At 36.3% G+C, this 10,399-nt stretch overlaps 1 non-coding gene across 1 annotated transcript; it reads right to left on the bottom strand.

The window, feature by feature from the left end:
- Positions 1 to 10,072: 10,072 nt before the first annotated feature.
- LOC131050785 (U6 spliceosomal RNA) lies at positions 10,073 to 10,175 on the bottom strand. Its single transcript, XR_009107028.1, has one exon. It is a non-coding gene; the product is annotated as a U6 spliceosomal RNA (small nuclear RNA).
- Between the last annotated feature and the right edge of the window lie 224 nt (positions 10,176 to 10,399).

Here is a 10,399-nt window from a genome sequence, read left to right as displayed (position 1 = left end):
AATTTACTAGCTCTTATTTGATTTCTTCATGAGAATCTAGTTGGACACCACTTGAGGACTTAATGTTTATAATTAAATTTGTTTTCCTTTGAACTTTTGTTGAAGCATGAAAGAACTTAGTGTGCTTATCACCTGCGGATAACTAGTTAACTCTTAATTTTTGCTTACAATATTGCTTTTCAAAACAAATAAGCTCATCAAAATTTGACTTGATTTCCTTTTATATTTGAAAGAAAGTGATGCCCATGTCTTGAGCTATTATTGTTTCATACAAAGCTTAAAGTATATATTGAACTCTTTTTTTCTCAAGAAAAATACTTCTGAAAGGAATTTGTTTGAGTCCTTTAAATTATTATTTTTAGGAACTTAAGTTTTATGCTTAAATGAAACATTCTTGATCCTATAACATATATAGAGAGGATCCACCAATATTCCAACAAGAGGAAGGAAATATCTCTAAACTACATTTCTTCAAACTTGAATGCGATCACTCTTTTTCGCATAGAGATATCAATCTAAAGCATAACCAAGAAGTGATCAAAATATGTGAATGAAAAAATAGTACTAGTTAAGTCAAAGGATGAAGAGAGCCAAGAATAATAAATAAAAAATCTTTTCTACCTTTCAAACATTTGATGAAAATATTGCCTTATGTGTGTCCAGGTGAAGAGGCCATTTTTAGGTGTGCTGTCCAAAAGGTGGTTCTTTATTAGGAAATCTTTCATGACCTTTTTGGGGGGATTATGTGTTGAGTTTTTTAATTTTCATCTAGATGATATTTAAATAATCCCATTATAATGACCAAGTCATTATCCAAATGATGGAAAAGAGAAGAGATTTGATCCCACAAATCTTTCTTTTGATTAGTGCAAGATGGGGTAGATATGTTGAAAGTTTGAAAGAGCTGATTATTCAGAAGCCATTTAGCTGAGATGACCATCCATTGCTTTGTAAATATGACCAATTCCATATGGATTACACCTACTTTTAATACAATGGAGAGAGCCCCTAACTCACCTGAATTAATAAAATGAAAGGATATTCCATTTTATCCAAGATTCAAAAACAATGTTTACTACTATATCTAAGAAATTTATTTCTTGAAGGAGAAATAGATCAGGGAGAAAGTTGTCTAATTGGGACTTTATTAATCACATTTTGTTAGGGACATTGAGGCCTCTAAAGGAGTTCCATTGTCCCCTAGGCGAGTATTATATTCCTCTCACCTCAAGAAATTTCCTAGAAGCTTCAAGCTTCGTAGTAGTTTTCTCCAACTATGGTGTAAAGGTATTTATTTGTTTAGGGTTACTTTTAGATATAATCTTTTTAATCCTTTTTCTAGGATATATTTGGAACCTTTTCCATTTGGCTTGTCCTTGACAATCCTAACTAATTTCCTCTTTCCAGAATTGAGGCTATCTAAGAGGGTTTGCTATATGATTATGAAAATTTCAATTTGTATTTTGGTATTTCTTGAAGGATGACCTCTTTTGGGCTTCTAGGGAATTCTTACTTTGTATTAAACCCAATCTAATTGAGATATGGGGAGAGAAGATAATTGCTACTCTTTGACATTTTTGTAGCATCATTTGATCAATTATCTCATCCATTAAAATGACTTGTGTGTTTGAATAACACTTTTGAACATAATATAGTAAATCCATTTTTGGAAGCTCTTTCAAAATGTATGGGGCATTTTTGACCTTAGTTTAAAAATATTTTCTTGATGAAAAATACCAACAAAAGTGTTCTTAAACTAATTCCAGGAGTCACTGGCTCCACTTGACTCTAACTCACCTCTCTCTTTATCTTTCTCATGCAAGGATTGAGAAGAAACTCTTTCATTAACTTTAGAGTTAAGAAGTTAGTGGGTGACAATGTGAGTCTTGGTGTTCTTACTGACCCATTCGCCATTAGTCTCTAACTTATAAGATTTTAAATCTCACCATAATGGTGAGGAGAGACATCGGAGGCACCCAAATTAATTAAGAAATTGACTTTTGAATTTGGGCTAACCAGGGGCTATGATTTGTTTACAATTTTTTCATTTGATCCAAAATAACTCTTATCTGGAGATATCTCCTTGATGGATGTAACCATATTATCTAAGTAGTATGGAGATGAGGATTATGTGGTAGAGATAGGGGAGATAAATTCTCTAAGCCATCATTGTAGGCAAGGAGAAACAAATGAACATCAAAATCAGCATAATATCTTTTTCCTAGGTCTAAGCATGTGTTAGGTCTAGGATTTCCAAAAAGGTATTGATGGTTATCTCTAGTCCATTATTCCTTAAGGTTTTGAATGGAATGGGTAGCCTAGAATTGATTGTTAGCCAATTGGGGTTCCCTATTAGTTGCCAAATCTTAATGTTCGTTATTTAAGGTAGTAAGATTGAGAAGAAAACTAGATTCAATAACTATTTTCCCTTTGGTAAACAAGCTATTATCTAAGATAATTGATTAGTTCCATGTTCCATTGGTAGACTTAATATTAATTGATCTAGGGAAAAAATACTTTTTACCCAAAAAAACATAATTTTTTGTCAAGAGAGACCCATTTATAAAGCCATGCTTGTGTTAGTGGAAGGAACCACAAGACAATAGTTTCCCTCAAAATAATGGGATTTGTGAATTCTCGTGGTATGTTGGGAAGGTTAAATCATATTTAGAGAGTGAAAATATATGGAAGAGAAGAAGAGGTCTTTCAAGCCTAGACAACCAAGAAGGAATCTTTAAACAAATAGAAGGATTGTTGCAAAAAAATGTTCATTCATAACTCACAAGAAAAAAACTATAGACAAATAGTCTCTAGATAAATAGTGGAAGTAGGTAGATGCATACCAATTCACAACAATCCATTCTTTGAGGGAAACAAGAGAAAAGAAGTCACCCCATCCCCATATGTGCACAAAAATGGCATTAGCCTGCAAGTCTTTGTCCAAAAAGTATAGAGGGGGTTCCTTGACATTGATGGCTAAGAATGGCCTTGAAGAAAAAGGTTTATTGGTTTGTGTAAGATTCTATGAGAAGTGAGAACCAAGCCAAGATTTGATGTCGGTCGTAGATCACATGCAACTCCTCATGCAATAGATGATCAAAGATCAAAATAGCTGAATGAAGATAATTTCAATATGAGAGAGAAATAGAGACAAAGAAGAGAATTTGGAGAAGACTCTCACCGAGCTATCACTTTACTTGCTTGACTAGTGAAGGTGAGAGTATAGTACTTATTATATAGAAAAATATAAGCATATACATCCAAGGGGTGCATTAACTCCTATTCCCCATAAAAAGTGGGAGGTTTTACCTTCTTGGTAAATGCCAAAACATGTGGCATAACCTCCTTACATGAAGACAAAAAAGGAGTTGAGAAAATTGGCACATAAGGCCAAAAGAGGGTGTGAAACCCAACTACCCAATAACCCACTTAGGAAATGACAAAATAGTGGTTATGAGAGGTGGCACAACAAGCCAAAAGAGGGTGTGTAACTCAACTACCCATGTGAGGTGGAGAGTTACACATGTAGCTGAAGTATTTCACCATGTGTCCTCATATAAACCACTCCTATTAACCTAAGCAAGCTTAAATAATATATGTGTAGGAAAAAATAAATATCCCCTAACATAAGGAAAATAAAAAACCTACACTAACACCCCCCCTTAAGCGTAGCTTAGGTGGGTAAAAATATGGGTCCTGACAAATGCAACCATGTTAGGTACCCATGTACATAGATAGGCCCCCCCCAAAAGAAGAAGCCTCCCCATAAGAGGAATAGCCCCCCCCCTAAATAAGGAGAGAAAGAAAGGAGGACTAAGAAGTCCCTCCTGCAGTAGACACTAGTCGTATCCCAAGCAGAGATCGCAAATGAAGGAACTTGCTTTTGGTGAAGGGTTTGGTGAAGATGTCCACATTTTGCTCCATTGTAGAACAATACTTAAGATCATTGATGCCTTCCTGAATGAGCTCCCGAATATAGTGCATATGTATCTCAATGTGTTTCATCCTCTGGTGATGAACTAGATTTATTGAGATCTATATAGCACTTTGATTATCACAAAAGATGATAGTAGGCTTCCTAGCTAGAATACCAAACTCAGTGAGAATATTCTAAAGCCAAATAGCCTCAGTGGTGGCATTAACTACCCCTCGATACTCAGCCTCTGTTGATGAAAGAGCAATTGCAGATTGCTTCTTACTCGACCAACAAACTGGACCTGAACCAAGTGAGAAGCAATACCCTGAAGTGGATTTGCAATCCTGAGAATCACCCGCCCAATCTAAATCCGTATATCCCACCAAGTCAATATCCATGCCTGCTGCATACTGAATTCCATAATTGTGAGTACCTTGAATGTAGTGGAGAATCCACTTAGCTACTTTCCAATGCAACTCATGTGGCTCCGGCATGAATCTAGAGACCATGCCCACCGCATATGAAATGTCAGGTCTCGTATGAGTCAAGTAGATGAGGCTCCCAACAATTTGTCGATATAAAGTGCTATCAACCAAGGGTGAAGAGCACTTAGCCTCACATTTGACCCCAGACAAAAAAGGAGTAGGTGCAAGCTTATAGTCAGCCATGTGAAATATAGAGAGCATATCGAGTGCATACTTGGGTTGTCCAAGAAAGATGCCTAAAGAAGATTGAGTAATCTCAATTCCCAAGAAGTAATGTAGAAGACCCAAGTTTGACATCAGAAATCTATCATGTAGAGCAGTTTTCACTACCTTGATGGTGGATGAGTGACTCCCTATAATCAACAAGTCATCAACATAGAGAACTAGAAATGTGAGAGTATCATCCTGGTGCAAAATATAGATGTTTGGATCATAATGGTATCGAGTAAAACCAACTGTCAGAAGGAAGGAGTCCATCTTGGCATACCAAGCTCGAGGAGCTTGTTTGAGGCCATAGAGAGACTTTCGAAGTCGACACACAAGTGAAGGATCTTGAACAAACCCTTGTGGCTGCTCCATGTAGATTTCCTCCTGAAGGTCACCATGAAGAAATGCACTCTTGACATCCATTTGATGAACTTTCCAATGATGGGTTGCAGCAATAGCAAGGACAAGCCGGATGGAATTCATCTTAGCAACTGGAGCAAAAGTCTCAGAGTAATCAACCCCTAGAACTTGGGAAAAGCCTTTTGCTACCAAGCGAGCCTTATACTTATCAATCGACCCATCTGCTGCAAATTTTGTTTGATAGATCCACTTGCATCGAACAAGTTTCCTTCCCTTAGGAAGAGGAATTAAATCCCATGTGTGATTCCTTTCTAAGGAATTAAACTCTTCTTGCATTGCAGCATCCCATTCGGGAACACCTATAGCTTCTCGAAAAGACTGTGGATCAGAAGCTGAAGCAATGAAGAGATGTGGAGCTTTCTGAAATTATGACCTAGTTCTTCTAGAATCTGATGGATCACCAAGCCAATCTCTTGCTGACTCAAAAGTTTGTCAAGCCCAAAGAGGCACTGAAGATGGAGAGTCTGGGGGAGAATCATCAACCTCTAAAGGATGACTATGAGAAGAATGTGAATCCTCACCATCACTGTCACCATATGAAGTGGAGGAAGAAGACTCCTGAATAGGATTAGGAGGATTAAGATCCTCAGAATAACTGTCAACATCATGCAATGTCTCCAATGTGATAGTGGATGGAGAAGTGGTATGAGAAGACATAGAAGAACTCTCCTCAAAACGAACACTCCTCTCGATGAACAACTCATGTGTAGAGGGATGGAGAATTCTATACCCTTTGACATCATCTGGATACCCAACAAATATGCAAGGCTTGCTTTGCAGATCCATAGCCTTGCATTTCTCTACTGGAATGTGGGCCCATGCAAGAGAACCAAACACTTTGAAATGCTTAACTGTAGGTTTCCGACCGGTCCAAGCTTGAAAAGGAGTTACCCCCTTCACAGCTTTATGAGGAACTCGATTCTGGATGTAACATGCACAATTGATATAATTTTCCATCTCCTTCAAGGACCTATTCTTCCATTCTGTGACACCATTCTGCTAAGGACTGTATGGAACTGTGTGTTGCATGTTGATACCTTCTAAAGCACAAAATTGTTCAAACTAATTATTAACATATTCACCCCCATTATCTATACGCAGAATCTTGATGAACTTCCCAGATTGTTTCTCCGCAAAAGCTTTGAAATCTAGAAAATTCTCAAATACCTCAGACTTTTGTTTAAGAAAGTAAACCCATGTAAATCTGGAAAAGTCATCAATAAATGTTAAGACATATCTAGCCCTACTGAAAGATGGTTGTGGAAATGGTCCTGCCAAGTCACTATGTACCAACTCCAATAGCTGTGGAGCTCTCCATGCTTTGCCTTTATCATACTTCTCCTCAGGATGCTTACCAAGAATACATCCTTGGCAAACTCCATCAGAAAATCGAATAGAAGGCAACCCTGAAACCATGTCTTGTGTACTGAGTTGTTTCAAGTAACGATAGTTCAAGTGGCCAAATCGTTGATGCCACAAACAACTAATCTCATCTGCATGAGTGAGTAAAACTGTCGAAGGAGAGTCAAGAACAAAGTGAGAAAACCGATATAATCTGGATTGATGATCTGCTTTTCCCACAACAATAGTAGACCCATTATGCATTTCACTGATTACCACTGTATCTGGCATGAACTCAACTCGCTTGCTAGAAATAGTGTGAGTGATCTGATAAACAGATAGGAGATTAGTTGATAAAGATGGAACACAAAGGACATCCTTAAATGTTCCTTCGCCCACATCAACAAACCCTCTCCCATGCACTTCAATAGGAGTGTCATCACCCATTAGTATGGAAGGCATAGAACATGGCTCTAAAGAGGTGAAATCATCTTTTGAAGAAGCCATGTGGTGCAAAGCACCCGAGTCAATTATCCATGAATTGGGTTGTGAAGCAACAACAACTAGGGCCTTACCCTTTCCTTTCCCTTTACTCTTATCTATATCCTTAGAAGATCCTTCTGATGAACTATGTTTGACTGAATTAGACACCTTGATATTATTCTTTTCAAGAAGATTTGAAAGGTGATCAATTTGTTTCTTGAAACACTTATGTTCATCATGACCAAGCCTCTTACAATAAGAACACTTGACCTTCTCCTTCTTAGGTTGTTCACCTCTTGATGAAGAGGTCTGATTATTTGCTTTTGAAGTAGCATATTTCTAATCTTTTTTCTTCTCTCCTTGGTTCTTTTGTTTCTTATCTTGCTTACTAGACCCTTTTTGTTCTTTCGTGCCTTGATTTACAACTAAGGCATGTGACTTAGAGGGTTTTATTGTACCCATTTGAACCAATTTGTCTTGCTCCCTAGTGAGTTCTAAAGCAAATTCATCCAGAGAAGGCATTTTGAATGTGGTACCTAGGGCACATTTTGTAGCATAGAATGTAGAAACAAACACTGAATAGTTAGGACCAAGCTTAGAAAGAATACTCAAGATCAGTTGCTTATCATCTTTCTTAGTTCCACACCGTTCCAACTGCAATCTTACAAACTTAAGTTTAGTGAAGAAGTCTTGTATAGTATCAAAATTGGTTGGATTCAACCCTTATGAGTTCATTCTCTAACTGATGACCTCTTAGCTCATCCTGCTTACCAAAGAGGTTTTCCAAAGTGGTCCACACTGCATTTGGTGTAGTGGCAGATTCAATGTGAAAAAGAAGGTCTAGAGAGACTGACATACATAGAGTACCAAAAGCTTCATCACATTTATTAAACCATTTAATCTTTTCTGCAGCATCTTGAGGTTCAGTTTCAAGTCCCATAGTAACACGATGATATCCATGTCTTTTCAGATATATTATCATCTTAGATTTCCATTCAAAGTAGTTATATGGTGTTAAAAGTGGAACTATAGATGCATCCATGATAGTAGAAAATAAGATTGCAAAGAATCAGGAAAAGTGCAAGAAAGAAGGCACAAGAGACACCCCCCTTTTCACTAGTCTCATAAATCACCCCCCCCAAATATTACAAGGTTGGCACTTTATAATTAGTGCATTTACAAGGCTTTTTATCAGATTACAATTCTTTAAGAAACCAATAGAGATTTCAAATACAAATAATTTGAGACAAGATCTGAAACAAATTAGCCTTATAACTGCTTAATTTATCTCAATACCTTTCCAACAACTATTAGTTTTGAAAAACAGAGTTGTGAGGAGAAAGATATGACCAGTTGAAGAGAAAAAGAAGCAGCTGGTACAACCTTTAATATCTGATATAAAAAGGCAAAAAATTTCAATTAGACTTATAATAATGGAGAGTGCTCATTTCCAGCTTTCCGTCAAGTATTTGTTTGCAAAAGTCTGACACCTGAGGCAAAAGTTGTGCAACTTTTAAGAAATGTTGCTGAATTTCCCTGATAGAAAAACGGCTTAGGCCCTATTCAAGCTCTATTTATGCAAAATTTATTCATTTTCTAGAAATACCATCCAAAACCCAAAAAATTTTCGATGCTGAGAAGAAAACCCAGAAATCATTTTTTGTGAAAGTGAACAAAAGTTGAAACACTAAAGCCAAAATGAAAATAGCTCCAGTAAAAAAAAATTTACTCTGATTTTTTACTGTGTCCTCCAAACTCTGATTTTGGTGAAGTAAAAGTCACTTTTGACTTTGTCAAGCCTTATGGACACTCTGGAAATTCTTATTAAACTTCGAATATTATCACAAAGTTACAATCACCCAGATCTTACAAGGACACATACATGTAAACCAGATTTAACTAGAAGCTATTTTCCTTTAAATTGTTCTGATTCTCCAGATCACACGAGAATGCAGGAGAAGAGAATACTTAGTTTTTAAGGAAAATATTAGCTATATAAAAGTCTCAAATCCCTCAAATAAATTAAGAAAAACAATGAACTATACCAGACAATAAGCTCTGATACCATGTGAGATTTTGTGAGAAGTGAGAACCAAGCCAAGATCTGATGTTGGTCGTAGATCACATGCAACTCCTCATGCAACAGATGATCAAAGATCAAAATAGTTGAATGAAGATAATTTCAATATGAGAGAGAAATAGAGACAAAGAAGAGAATTTGGAGAAGACTCTCACCGAGCTATCACTTCACCTACTTGACTAGTGAAGGTGAGAGTATAGTGCTTATTATATAGAAAAATATAAGCATATACATCCAAGGGGTGCATTAACTCCTGTTCCCCATAAAAAGTGGGAGGTTTTACTTTCTTGGTAAATGCCAAAACATGTGGCATAACCTCCTTACATGAAGACAAAAAAGGAGTTGAGAAAGTTGGCACATAAGGCCAAAATAGGGTGTGAAACCCAACTACCCCATAACCCACTTAGGAAATGACAAAATAGTGGTTATGAGAGGTGGCACAACAAGCCAAAAGAGGGTGCGTAACTCAACTACCCATGTGAGGTGGAGAGTTACACATGTAGCTGAAGTATTTGGCCACGTGTCCTCATATAAACCACTCCTATTAACCTAAGCAAGCTTAAATAATATATGTGTAGGAAAAAATAAATATCCCCTAACATAAGGAAAATAAAAAACCTACACTAATAGTTTGAAGGATTTTCCAAGGCCTTCCATTCCTATTGAATTTCCTCTTTATTTTTTTTTGGCCTCTTACTCCTTCTACCACTCTTAACATCTTTTGTTTCAAGTTGTTTGTGACACCTTCCGTAGTTGTGTCATTATTCACTTGGGGAAGGAAGTTATGCTGGTATGATCTATTCTTGTGTTTTTTTTAGCCATGGAAGAAAGCCCTCTTTGAGCCCCTTCGAAGGGCATTCACCAAATTCTGGAAGTCAGAGCGATAGTGGGAAGGTTTGAGTGTTGTTTCATGCCCTAAAAGCTAAAAGCACTAGATAGAAAGATGGAGGTCTGCATCTATTGACCTATTGGCTATTCTAAAAGACTCATTGAGGAACGCGGGACTTTTCCTTATCCCTTATCTAGATCCAATGGAGTTTGGTTCCCTCTATATATTATGTGTTAGATACATTTGCATGAACCTTGCACTCCTTGTATCACTCTTATAATTCTCACATCAATAAGTTAATTATTAAACTATAAAATTTGGACCATTTCTCAATTTATGTGTGTCATCCTTGCATAGGGGGCATGCTAATCTTCTCTATATCATTCTAATTTTATAGAATGTATCATTATATATTGTTATGATTTTCGTACTATTATATTAATATAATAATCATATTTTAATATTATAATAACTAAAATAATTTTATTTTAAGTATTATATTATTTTTTATTATTATATTAATAATATAATTTTGTTATCAAATATTTATATTATTAAATTGCATGAGGATAATGATAACACAACTATAATAATATTATGAATTTATATTTCTGTAACACGCATACATATACATATAC

The sequence above is a fragment of the Cryptomeria japonica genome, chromosome 10 (assembly GCF_030272615.1).
Source record: "Cryptomeria japonica chromosome 10, Sugi_1.0, whole genome shotgun sequence".
Lineage (NCBI taxonomy): Eukaryota > Viridiplantae > Streptophyta > Pinopsida > Cupressales > Cupressaceae > Cryptomeria > Cryptomeria japonica.
The sequence above is the reverse complement of the archived record's forward strand: the minus strand, read 5'-3'. Positions and strand labels throughout refer to the sequence as shown.